This window comes from Oryctolagus cuniculus, chromosome X, assembly GCF_964237555.1.
Source record: "Oryctolagus cuniculus chromosome X, mOryCun1.1, whole genome shotgun sequence".
Lineage (NCBI taxonomy): Eukaryota > Metazoa > Chordata > Mammalia > Lagomorpha > Leporidae > Oryctolagus > Oryctolagus cuniculus.
In genome coordinates this window covers 106,055,626-106,069,894 of record NC_091453.1, presented here as the reverse complement: position 1 = coordinate 106,069,894, position 14,269 = coordinate 106,055,626, and positions in this window count along the sequence as shown.

Genomic DNA, 14,269 nt, shown 5'->3' with positions numbered 1-14,269 from the left:
CTGATGTTACCTCCTGTCCTTTTTCTTTCATTCTATTTTTATTCTTCACAAATAGACTTTCTTTGCTTCAGGTTGCATGTAAATACCTGACCAGCTGTGTTGTTCCCAAGTTTATTTCACATTAGTTCAAGTCAACAAAATTCCATTCCAAATTCTAGAGAGAGATAATCTGATCAGTGTAATTTCTGAGTAGTCACCCAGTCCAATTAAATGTAGTTAAGATGACAAGATTAGGGTTAAGCTGATATTTGCAATGCTAGTATCTCATACCCAAGTTCTAGTTTGAGTCCTGACAACACTGCTTCTGAATCAACTCCCTGCTAATGTACCTGGGAAAGCATCAGAAGATGGAGCAAGTACTTGGGCCCTGTCTCCCACATGGGAGACCTGATGGACTTCTGGGATCTTGGCTTCTACCTGGCCCAGCCCTGGCCATTGTGGCCATGTGGGGAGCGAACTGGAAGATCTGTCTCTGTCTCTCTATCTCTTTCTGTCAGTTTGCCTTTCAAATAAATGAATAAAATAAAACTTTTCAATGAAGATGACACTGCCATGTGTCATAGAATTAACACTGAAATGGGGAATATTCCTCTAAGAACCAGGAAATATTTGGGCTTGCTAGAATCACCAAATCGTATTGATTATACCATGATATTTCTATATGGGTGCCAGGTTGTGTCCCAGCTGCTCCAATTTTGATCCAGATCTCTGCTAATGCACTTGGGAAAGCAGTGGAAGATGACCCATGTCCTTGGTCCCCTGCACCCATGTGGGACACCTGGATGAAGCTCCTGGCTCCTGGCTTTAGCCTGGCCCAGCCCTGGCCATTGCAGTCATTTGGGGAGTAAACCAATAGGTAGAAGACTTTCTTGCTTGCTCGCTCTGTCTCTCTGCCTGTTCTTGTTTGTAACTCTGACTTTGAAATATAAATAAAACTTGGTATATAAAAAAGAACTTCAAATACCTATAGAATTTTTCTATGACTCTAGGAGTTCTTACCCATAATCATGAGCATTATTCTACATAAATGATTTTGAACCTATTTATATGTTTAGACTTAATTCATAGAAGATTTCTCTCGTTTGTCAAAGAATGTGAATATGTATAATGCTCTTAAAATATATCTTACCCAGTATTCCCTTAGAGTTGATTTTTATCAGCCATCTTGTGATGGAATTTTCTAAAAATCTAATAGAATCTTTTCCATGTGTCTGAAAATCTTTCTTCCATCCACTTAGGTAAACTATTTCTCTGAGTATTGTATTGTATTTGTTGAATAATATAAATTTACTGTGACAAATTATATAGTCTTACCTCAGTATTTTGTCAAGTAAAAATGATAATTTTCAATTGTTACATAACAATTTGTCACATCAATTTACTGCATAGTATTGGTATTTTTGTTCTATTTTTAATGAAGATTTTATATTCTGTTTAAAGAAAGTTTGCATTCATGAATAAAGATACCCCTGTGGTATTGTAGCTACTGAAGGAATTTTTATTGAAGTTCCTGAAACTGTGGAGATGGCTATTTACTACCTCTTGATGATTGCATCTTCTCTGGGTGTAAGCTCCCAGGAAAACCTTTTAGTCCAATTTTAATCTTCAATTTTCAAGGCAATGTTCATTCAATTTATGCCGCTGCACATTCAGAAAGTCAATTTATCAAGAATCTCTGATCTTGGGCAATAATTACGCTACGCTCCCTAGAGCTACATGTCTTTCATTGGACGGCTTGTTTAAACTGGCAAGTCTGTGTTTTTCTGTCTTGGATCTTCTTGTTTTATTTTATAAGTGTAAAACTGCAGGAGATTAAAGAGTCAGGATGCATAGTAACATCCTTGATAGTGAAAAATTTGAAGGCAAGATTTACAGGTTTTTTCTGAAATACTGAACTTAACCAGATTAAGTTGAATTATAGTTTGTTTCCATGTGATTTTTAGTTCATTTATTAGAACATTATGCCAAGGGCTGGCATTGCTGTGAAGCTGGCATCCCATAATCAAGCACTGGTTCAAGTCCCGGCTGCTCTGTTTTCAACCCAGCTCCCTGCTAATGCACCTGTGAAGGTATCGTGGATCACCTAAGTACTTGGGCTCTTGCCACTCATGTGGGAAACCCTGATGGAGTTCCTGGCTCATGGTTTTGGCCTGGCCCAGCCCTGGCTTTTGGAGAATTTAGGGAGTGAACTGTGGTCTAAGATTTCTCACTCTGTCTCCTCTATGTAACGCCCTACCTTTGAAATAAATACATACATAAAGCTAAAAAAAGGAGACCACTAGGGGCTGGCATTATGGCACAGCTAGTTAAGCCATGGACTGCAATGCTAGCATTCTATTTAAGCACTGGTTCATGTCTTGGCTACTCTATTTCTGATTCAACTCCCTGCTAATGTACCTGGGAACGTAGCAGAAGATGGGCCTAGTGTTTGGGCCCCTGCCACCCACATGGAAGATGCGGATGAAGTTCTAGTTCTAGTTCATCCTGCCTCAGCCCTAGTTGTTGTGGCCATTTGGGGAATAAACCAGCAGATGGAAGATTGATCTCTCTCTCTCTCTGTCTGTCTCTCTCTCTCTTTCTCTCTCTCTCCCTCCCCCTCCCTCCCTCCCTCTCCTTCTTCTTTTCCCTCTCTCTCTTTCCTCTTCTCTCCCCCACCCATAACTCTGCCTTTCAAATACATACTGTCTAATAAAGAACATTATGTCAATTATATAACTAATGCTTTTCATTCAATCTCTTCATTATCTAATTACTTATGTATAATTAGAAATTATCCTAGTCTTTGGAGTTTCAAAGACATGGCATATTCCCCATCATTAAACCACACATTTTTAAATTCAGTCTACAGATACAAACAAGTCTTTATAGATCAGCTATATTAATATAGTCATTAAATTAAGTAGTATACATACTTAGGTTACTTGAATTCCCTCAAATCTCTCCACTCTTTGGCCAGAAGGAGTAGAGATATTCGACTTCATCAACTCTTGCTTTGTATTAATCTCTTAAGCAACATGTTAAATGCCCCTTAAAGGTCTGATCGCTTTGTCAAGCCCACCACCGCTGGCAATAATGCTATGTTGGCAATCAAATGTGAATGTGAGTTTTGGTAGAGAAAAATCATTGTCACACCATAGGAAGAAGAAAATATACTTTTAGGTACTATTGTTGCTTCAATGGATTTTAGGATGTCCTGGGGTTATTTAGTTGGGTACTAGCACAGTTTAGAGGCAGGGAAAGAAGTTTGAAAGACTATTTTGCCTTTTGCATGAAGTTATATCTCTTCAATGAAACTTATCAGGCATAAAGATACTTTATTTTTCAGTTGTCTTTTTTCCTTAAAATTATTCAGAACTTGTGTAGAGAATGCATTGCTATACATGGAGTAGTGTTATCAAACCAAATAAAGTTGAAATCACATACTTTTTGAGTTCCAAGGAAATCTCTAAAGGATATGATTATAATAATTTTGCAACCATATAAATTATTTCAAAGAAAATCATTTATAGTAAAATTGCTCATTGGCATATTACTTAAGGAGTACAGTCATTCCATACAGGCCAAATTCAAATTCCTGCTCTACCACTTATCTCACCTGTTTGACTTTATTGAACATGTTTCTTCACATCTCCATGTCCAGGTTTTTTCTTTATGTGTCAAATTGGAGAAATCATAGCACATATCTGAGTCTGTTGTAAAGGCTAAAATCATTTATTATCTATAAATCTTCAAAACAGTGCCAAATGTGTATCGAGTCCTCATTAAATCTAGGTTTCTGAGGAAAGTAGGATGCGTCTGTTAGGAGGAAAGGTGACTATGAACATCCCAGATCCCACTCCCTCAGTTAGGTCGGAGTGTGGCACCTCAATGGAGTCTCTTAAAATTCTTACAGTTTTTCAGAGCATACTTTTAAAAGTATGCATGCTCCAATAAAACTCCCATCCAGTTTAAGACACCCCCCATGTCATACCCTTGTAACAGATGGCATCTGATCTCTTCTTAACATGTTTATCAATAGTGAGGTCATTGTTTTCAAAAGCTGCTAGGTACTTCTATTTTTCCAAATATTAAACATTAAAAGCATTTTGTCATTTCAACTTAGAGGTGCTGTTGATCAAATGCAACAGGATTTATAGTAGGAGTAATTGTACTTGACTTTGACAGGCTTAATGTCCCATCTCTTCCACCTATTAACTGTGTGACCTTGGACAATTGACATAACTTCTTTAAATCTTTACATACTCACACTGAAAATAGATATAATCTTAATATATAATCCACAGGTTTGCTATGAGGATTCAAATGAGACTTTTTATGAACTTACTGGCACATAATGGGTCCTCAAAAAGTTGCTTGTGATATTTCTACCTGTGGGTCTTCCTTGTTTCTTAAAATCACATTTTTATTCCACACGTCTGCCTATCAGATTTGGTAAACAAATGGCTTGAATCCCACTTCTCTCCTTGTCTTCTACTGAGTTTTGTTGAATATTTTTCATTTGAGATTTTTTCTAGAACTTTTACCATTTTGGTTGTCCTCCTTTGATTATTTAAGTTCGCTAGTGGTCTCCAGCATTGTAACAATAGAGCCTGAAAGATAATTCTCTATATGTGTTGGTTAAGCCTCTTTCAGGTAGGTATGCTTTAAGTTTATTGTAACAACCTCATTTTGCGTAGGTTCATTTAGTTACTGACTCATATCAAGTCTATGTTGAAATAAAATTCAGAGTGGAGACAGGGAAGAAACTTTCTATAAGTTGCTCTCAGAACGCTTTGTTTTTTCCTTCTCTATGGCAGTGCATAACACAAAGGATCATTCTCTTGTTCACAAGATTAATCTAGGAAGAGAATTGTGTGTCACCAGCAGTCTCCTGAACTGAGGGAATAGTATAGAAAATGTCAATGCTATGAGGAAACCTGGGCAAATGTTTTCTATAAAACCTGACATTTTCTCCTGAAATGTCTTTTACGTTTTTGCCTGTTATATTCTATTAACCGCAAACTTTAAGATGATGACTTCATAAAAATGCATGAGACTAATGGCAAAGACTAAGAATGATCCCAAGTCTACTTCTCATTCTCTTCCCTAATAAGAGATGCCTCCCTATGTTGGTTCAAGTAAGTTGGTTGGAATAGCACCCATGATTTTACCCTTTTCTGGCATCTAGCATCTAAGGCCACTTTTTACTTTCTGACTTTACCAGTTGAGACTAATAACAAACAATGAACGTGGAGATGTGGTTTTGATTTACAATGAAGACCCACTAAATGTCAGTTATTATTGCTAGGCTTCAGAGATGGAATGGTGACAGAAATCTATATGATAAAGTATTTGCCCTTAAGGAGATTACAACTATGGTAAATAATTTCAATATAGCATCACAAGTCCTATTTCACAGATATTTATTAGTATAATGGGATCATAGAGGAGTGAATAACTAAATATGCATACATGGTGGGGTTATAATAGAAGAGGTTGACTTTTTCCTGAGACTGAAAAGTTAAATAGAAATTTAAGAAGTTAACAAGGCTTCAAGGATTTAAATGTCTTTTGTAAGTGTGTATGCATACATATGAAAGTCTTGTGCACACAAAGTACAAAGGTATTTCAAAAGGTTTGTGGAGGGTTTGCCTTGTGCCACAGGGGGTTCAGCCACTGTCTGTGACACTGGCATGCCATCTGGATGCCAGTTTAAGTTCTGGCTGCTGAGCTTCCACTCCTTGTACCTAGGAAAGCAGCAAAAGATGGCTCAAATCCTTGGGTCCCTGCTTCTGTGTGGGAAACCTGAATGGAGTTTCAGATTCCTGGCTCCAGTTTGGCCCAGCCTTAGCTGTTGTGGTCATTTGGGGGGTGAACCAGCAGACAGGAGATCTCTCTCTCTTTCTCTGTGGTTCTCCCTTTTTCTCTCTGTAACTCTGATTTTCAAATAAATAAATAAATAAATAAATAATTTTAATAGAAAAGTTTGTGGACAATGGAATTGAAGGCTATTTATTTTGGTATAAAAATTGAAATCCATGGGATGTACCCAGATGGGCGGAGCCAAGATGGCGGAATAGTGAGGGCATGCACCGATAGTCCGGGAAAATTTAATTTAATAAAAGGGGAGTTACGGTAGCCTCAGAAAAAAGAACTAGGAAAATATTGCAGAGGAAACCCTTCTGGATTGAGTGGTCGTGAATTGGAGGACCTACTGGGAGAACAAGGTCACCCACCGCGCAGAAGCCGAGCCACGGGACCGAGCCGCGGAAGCCGAGCCGTGGGACCTAGCTGCGCAAGCCGAGCCGTGGGACCGAGCCGCTGGAACGCGAGGTGAGCCGAACCTCAATAGCCTGAGACACTGGCAGGCAAGTGGAGAGAGGAGACTAGAGGGAACGACCCCCCGGGGGGGGCGGGAACTTCACCAGGCTAACTGGAAGAGAGGAAAAAAAAAAAGGTGACTGGTATGGACACGGGTTTCTCTCTCTCCGCTCACCTCTCAAGGGCGAGCAAGACAAAGAGCAGGCACCATCTTGGACATATGTCATAAGCAGAGCGACCTCAGGTCTGCACCGGCCCTGAGCCTAGCAGAAAAACCTGACTCTGGGCGGGGCAAATTAACAGGAGATTAGGACCTAGTAAATTTGTGGTGCTACTGAACTGAGACTGTGAAAAAAGAGACGGTGGGGGAGAGAACTCACGGAATTCATGTGAGCACTCTCCAGAGACGCTATAATTCCGTAACTTTGGCAACCCAGTGGGAGACTGAAGGAGAATCTGAGCCCACTCTGAGGGCCGAACAGATTCCCTGTGTGGTCCTTGGGAAAGAGCTTCTGATCTCTGGCTCCTGTGGGTATATCACTTGCCTGCTAACTACCTCCAACTTCGTTCAGCTGTGCAGAATAACTTCCCTTTTGAATCAAAAAAAAAAGAAAGAGAGAGAGAGAGGTTTACCACGCCTAACCTGGGAGTGTCACCTTTGGCACACCAAACAGAGCTCTCAGGCCACACCCATCTCAAGCCCTAAGGCTCCATCAAAAACAGATAGTCCACTTAATCCAGAGTCATAGTATAACAAGAAAAAGCACCACAGTGAAGAAACCAAATATCTCCAATATGCCAAATAACAAACGCAAAAACCAAGGTAATAAAAACAAGGAAGTCACCATGAAGCCCTCAAATGAAAAAGACACCCCAATTCAAGATTATGAGGATGATGATATAGAAGAAATGCAAGAAGCAGATCTCAAAAAATTGATAAGAACATTAAGAAGTTCTCAAAAACAAATTCTTGAACTACAGAAATCCTTAATGGACAAGATAGAAAATCTCTCTCGTGAAAATGAAATATTAAGGAGGAATCAAAATGAAACGAAACAACTAGTACAACAGGAAACTGGGATAGAGACTGAAGTGAAGAATTCAATAGATCAAATGAAAAACACAGTAGAGAGCCTTACAAACAGAATGGGTGAAGCAGAAGAGAGAATATCGGACTTAGAAGACAGAGAACAGGAAAGGATACAGTCAGACCAAAGAAAAGAAGAGGAAATTAGGAGTCTAAAACATATTGTCGGGAATCTTCAGGATACTATTAAAAAACCCAACATCCGGGTTCTAGGAGTTCCTGAAGGCATGGAGAGGGAGAAAGGATTAGAAGGCCTTTTTAGTGAGATATTAGCAGAAAATTTCCCAGGTTTGGAGAAGGACAGAGAAATCCTAGTACAGGAAGCCCACAGAACCCCTAATAAACACGACCAAAAGAGATCCTCACCACGACACGTTGTAATTAAACTCTCCACAGTGAAACATAAAGAAAAGATCCTAAAATGTGCAAGAGAGAAACGTCAGATTACTCTCAGAGGATCTCCAATCAGACTCACAGCTGACTTCTCATCAGAAACTCTACAAGCTAGGAGGGAATGGCAAGATATAGCCCAGGTACTAAGAGAGAAAAACTGCCAGCCCAGAATATTATATCCTGCAAAGCTATCATTTGTGAATGAAGGTGAAATAAAGACTTTTCATTGCAAACAGAAATTGAAAGAATTTGTTGCCACTCGTCCAGCCCTGCAAAAGATGCTTAAAGATGTGTTACACACAGAAACAAAGAAACACGGTCATCAATATGAAAGAAGGTAAAGGAAGGAAACCAAGGAAGGAAAGCTCACAGCAAAAGATCACAGGGAATTCAAAGCATATATTAGAACTTATCTTTGGCAAATGGCAGGGCAAAGTTACCACTTATCATTAGTCACATTGAACGTGAATGGCCTGAACTGTCCAGTTAAAAGACACCGATTGGCTGATTGGGTTAAGGAACAAAACCCATCTATTTGCTGCTTACAAGAAACTCATCTTTCCAACAAAGATCCATACAGACTGAAAGTGAAAGGCTGGAAAAAGATATACCATGCCAACAGAAATGAAAAAAGAGCAGGCATAGCCATCTTAATTTCAGACAACATAAACTTTACCACAAAAACCGTTAAGAGAGACAAAGAGGGACACTACATAATGATTAAGGGATCAATTCAACAGGAAGATATAACAATTATCAATGTATATGCACCTAACTACAGGACACCGGTTTATCTAAAAGATTTGTTAACGGACTTAAAGGGAGACTTAGACCCCAATACAATAGTACTGGGGGACTTCAATACTCCACTCTCAGAAATAGACAGATCAATAGGACAGAAGATCAACAAGGATACAGTAGATTTAAACGACACTATAGCCCAAATGGATCTAACAGATATCTACAGAACTTTCAATCCAACAGCTAAAGAGTTTACATTCTTCTCAGCAGTACATGGAACCTTCTCTAGGATTGACCACATACTAGGCCATAAAGCAAGTCTCAGCAAATTCAAAAGAATTAGAATCATACCATGCAGCTTCTCAGACCATAAAGGAATGAAGTTGGAAATTACCAACTCAGGAATCCCTAGAGCATATGCAAACACATGGAGATTGAACAACATGCTCCTGAATGAACAATGGGTCATAGAAGAAATCAAAAGAGAAATCAAAAACTTTCTGGAAGTAAATGAGGATAACAGCACAACATACCAAAACTTATGGGACGCAGCAAAAGCAGTGTTAAGTGGAAAGTTTATATCAATAGGTGCCTACATCAAGAAATTGGAAAGACACCAAATAGATGAGCTTTCAATTCACCTCAAGGATCTAGAAAACCTACAGCAAACCAGACCCAAATCTAGTAGGAGAAGAGAAATAATTAAAATCAGAGAAGAAATCAACAGGATTGAATCAAGAAAAACATTACAAAAAATCAGCCAAATGAGGAGCTGGTTTTTTGAAAAAATAAACAAAATTGACACCCCATTGGCCCAACTAACTAAAAAAAGAAAAGACCCAAATCAATAAAATCAGAGATGAAAAAGGAAACGTAACAACAGACACCACAGAAATAAAAAGAATCATCAGAAATTACTACAAGGACTTGTATGCCAGCAAACAGGGAAACCTATCAGAAATGGATAGATTCCTGGACACATGCAACCTGCCTAAATTGAACCAGGAAGACATAGAAAACCTAAACAGACCCATAACTGAGACAGAAATTGAAACAGTAATTAAGGCCCTCCCAACAAAGAAAAGCCCAGGACCAGATGGATTCACTGCTGAATTCTACCAGACATTTAAAGAAGAACTAACTCCAATTCTTCTCAAACTATTCAGAACAATCGAAGAAGAGGGAATCCTCCCAAATTCGTTCTATGAAGCCAGCATCACCTTAATTCCTAAGCCGGAAAAAGATGCAGCACTGAAAGAGAATTACAGACCAATATCCCTGATGAACATAGATGCAAAAATCCTCAATAAAATTCTCGCCAATAGAATGCAACAACACATCAGAAAGATCATCCACCCAGACCAAGTGGGATTTATCCCTGGTATGCAGGGATGGTTTAATGTGCGCAAGACAATCAATGTGATACACCACATTAACAGACTGCAGAAGAAAAACCATATGATTATCTCAATAGATGCCGAGAAAGCATTTGATAAAATACAACACCCGTTCATGATGAAAACTCTAAGCAAACTGGGTTTGGAAGGCACATTCCTCAATACAATCAAAGCAATCTATGAAAAACCCACAGCCAACATCCTATTGAATGGGGAAAAGTTGGAAGCATTTCCACTGAGATCTGGTACCAGACAGGGATGCCCACTCTCACCACTGCTATTCAATATAGTTCTGGAGGTTCTAGCCAGAGCTATTAGGCAAGAAAAAGAAATTAAAGGGATACAAATTGGGAAGGAAGAACTCAAACTATCCCTCTTTGCAGATGATATGATTCTTTATTTAGGGGACCCAAAGAACTCTACTAAGAGACTATTGGAACTCATAGAAGATTTTGGCAAAGTAGCAGGGTATAAAATCAATGCACAAAAATCAACAGCCTTTGTATACACAGACAATGCCATGGCTGAGGAAGAACTTCTAAGATCAATCCCATTCACAATAGCTACAAAAACAATCAAATACCTTGGAGTAAACTTAACCAAGGACGTTAAAGATCTCTACGATGAAAATTACAAAACCTTAAAGAAAGAAATAGAAGAGGATACCAAGAAATGGAAAAATCTTCCATGCTCATGGATTGGAAGAATCAATATCACCAAAATGTCCATTCTCCCAAAAGCAATTTATAAATTCAATGCAATACCAATCAAGATACCAAAGACCTTCTTCTCAGATCTGGAAAAAATGGTGCTGAAATTTATATGGAGGCACAAGAGACCTCGAATAGCTAAAGCAATCTTGTACAACAAAAACAAAGCCGGAGGCATCACAATACCAGATTTCAGGACATACTACAGGGCAGTTGTAATCAAAAGAGCATGGTACTGGTACAGAAACAGATGGATAGACCAATGGAACAGAATTGAAACACCAGAAAGCAACCCAAACATCTACAGCCAACTTATATTTGATCAAGGATCTAAAACCAATTCCTGGAGCAAGGACAGTCTATTCAATAAATGGTGCTGGGAAAACTGGATTTCCACGTGCAGAAGCATGAAGCAAGACCCCTACCTTACACCTTACACAAAAATCCACTCAACATGTATTAAAGACCTAAATCTACGACCTGACACCATCAAGTTACTAGAGAACATTGGAGAAACCCTTCAAGATATTGGCACAGGCAAAGAGTTTCTGGAAAAGACCCGGAAGGCACAGGCAGTCAAAGCCAAAATCAACTATTGGGATTGCATCAAATTGATAAGTTTCTGTACTGAAAAAGAAACAGTCAGGAGAGTGAAGAGACAACCGACAGAATGGGAAAAAATATTTGCAAACTATGCAACAGATAAAGGGTTAATAATCAGAATCTACAAAGAGATCAAGAAACTCCACAAAAACAAAACGAACAACCCACTTAAGAGATGGGCCAAGGACCTCAATAGACATTTTTCAAAAGAGGAAATCCAAATGGCCAACAGGCACATGAAAAAATGTTCAAGGTCATTAGTAATCAGGGAAATGCAAATCAAAACCACAATGAGGTTTCACCTCACCCCGGTTAGAATGGCTCACATTCAGAAATCTACCAACAACAGATGCTGGCGAGGATGTGGGGAAAAAGGGACACTAACCCACTGTTGGTGGGAATGCAAACTGGTCAAGCCACTATGGAAATCAGTCTGGAGATTCCTCAGAAACCTGAAGATAACCCTACCGTTCGACCCAGCCATCCCACTCCTTGGAATTTACCCAAAGGAATTTAAATTGGCAAACAAAAAAGTGGTCTGCACCCTAATGTTTATTGCAGCTCAATTCACAATAGCTAAGACCTGGAACCGACCTAAATGCCCATCAACGGTAGACTGGATAAAGAAATTATGGGATATGTACTCTTTAGAATACTATACCGTAGTAAGAAACAATGAAATCCAGTCATTTGCAACAAAATGGAGGAATCTGGAACACATCATGCTGAGTGAAATAAGCCAGTCCCAAAGTGACAAATACCATATGTTCTCCCTGATCGGTGACAACTGACTGAACACCAAAAAGGAAACCTCCTGAAGTGAAACGGACACTATGGGAAATGGTGACTTGATCAGCATAGCCCTGACTGTTAATGAACAACTTAATACATTATCCCTCTTAGTAGTTTTTTTTTGTCTGTTCTACTTAATATGACTGGTTTAATTCTGTAATTAATACACAGTTATTCTTAAGTGTTAAAAATTAACTGAAATGTGATCCCTGTTAAACATAAGAGTGGAAATAAGAGAGGGAAGAGATGTATAATTTGGGACATGCTCAAGCTGACTTGTCCCAAATGGTAGAGTTAAAAACATACCAGGGGATTCCAATTCAATCCCATCAAGGTGGCATGTACCAATGCCATCTCACTATGCCAAGTGATCAATTTAAGTTCACAATTGATCATAATAAAAGGACTAAGAGTCAAAGGGAGCACATAAACAAGTCTAGTACCTGCTAACACTAACCGATAGAATAAATAAAGGGGAGAGTGATCCAACATGGGAAGTGAGATACTCAGCAGACTCATAGAATGGCAGATGTCCTAAATAGCACTCTGGCCTCAGAATCAGCCCTAAAGGCATTCGGATCTGGCTGAAAAGCCCATGAGAGTATTTCAGGCATGGAAAGCCAAGACACTCTGGCAAAAGATCTCTGTGAGTGAGATCCCAGTGGAAAGAACAGGTCTTCAAAGAAGGAGGTACCTTTCTCTGAAGGGAGGAGAGAACCTCCACTTTGACTATGACCTTGTTTAAACAAGATAAGAATCGGAGAACTCAAGGGGCTTCCATAGCCTTGGAAACTCATGACCGGAGCATAGGGAGACTACTGATGCCATAGACAGGAGTGTCAATTGGTAAAGTCAACAACAGGAGTCACTGTGCACTTACTCCTCATGTAGGATCTCTGTCCTTAATGTGCTGTGTATTGAGATTTAATGCTATAACGAGTACTCAAACAATATATTTCACTTTGTGTTTTTATGGGGGTGCAAACTGTTGAAATCTTTACTTAATGTATACTAAACTGATCCTCTGTAAAAAAAAAAAAAAGAAAAGAAATTATCAACTCCCAACTTGACTCTCACTGGGATTAAACATGACAATAGGTCTGATCTGATTTCATCATCATTTAAAATAAATCATCTATTATTTTTCACTTTATGTTTCTGTGTGAGAGCAAACTGTTGAAATCCTTACTTAATGTATACTAAGCTGATCTTCTGTATATTAAGATAATCGAAAATGAATCTTGATGTGAATGGAAGGGGAGAGGGAGTGGGAAAGTGGAGGGTAGTGGATGGGAGGGACGGTATGTGGGGGAAGCCATTGTAATCCATAAATCGTACTTTGGAATTTTATATTCATTAAATAAAAGTTAAAAAAAAAAGAAACTGATGTACCCCCCAAAAAAATTGAAATCCATGTATAGTTTTTTCATAATATGCATTTTCCATTAACATTTGAAGACCCCTGTATGTATGGAATTTAGCAAAAACACTGTTGCAACAAAATAAACTTATCTCTTAACTCCATGTTCCACAAACATTTTAAAGTACCACTGTGTGTTTGTGTGTGTGTATGTGTTATGCATACACACATAATTGTGTTTATGTTGAATAGTTCATAAACTTCATATTTGTGCTGCAGTGTATATTTTGGAGAGAGACTTTTTACCAAATTCATTTAATAAAATATTCTCTTTCAGCACTTTTGAATTGTTCATATTTATTTAACACAAAAGTATTTAGAACTCTCAGCCTATTTATTTAACAGTTCAGAACGGCCTTTAGTTGGCAAAATGTCTTACTATGTTTCTTAAGAGCTATTGCACAGGCACACTCCCTTTAACCCAAACTAAATTGAAACCATTGTGTTTAAACAGTTTTTTTTTTTTCCTAGCCAGATTTCACTAATATAGATTTAACTTCCTCCAATTCATTTGAGTTTGAAAAGGCAGAATGTATCTAGATATGTGTGTAACAAATGCAGTCAAGCTAATGGATCTTAGTCAATTCTTGGCTGTGAAGAAAACCAATTTTTACCTTGGAAATCGATTGGAAATGTGGGAAACTCAGACGGCAGGAAACCAGTGACCAAGGCCACTTAAATTGGGTTAGAAATGGAATTTCAGACTACAAAACACTTTAAGGTTTGGAGGAACTAAGAAATCTAGTGATTCTGGTTTGCAAAGAAGAAGTGTTAAACTTCCTGACTATGAAAAAATAGCATATCCTAAGGGAAATTATAATTAAAG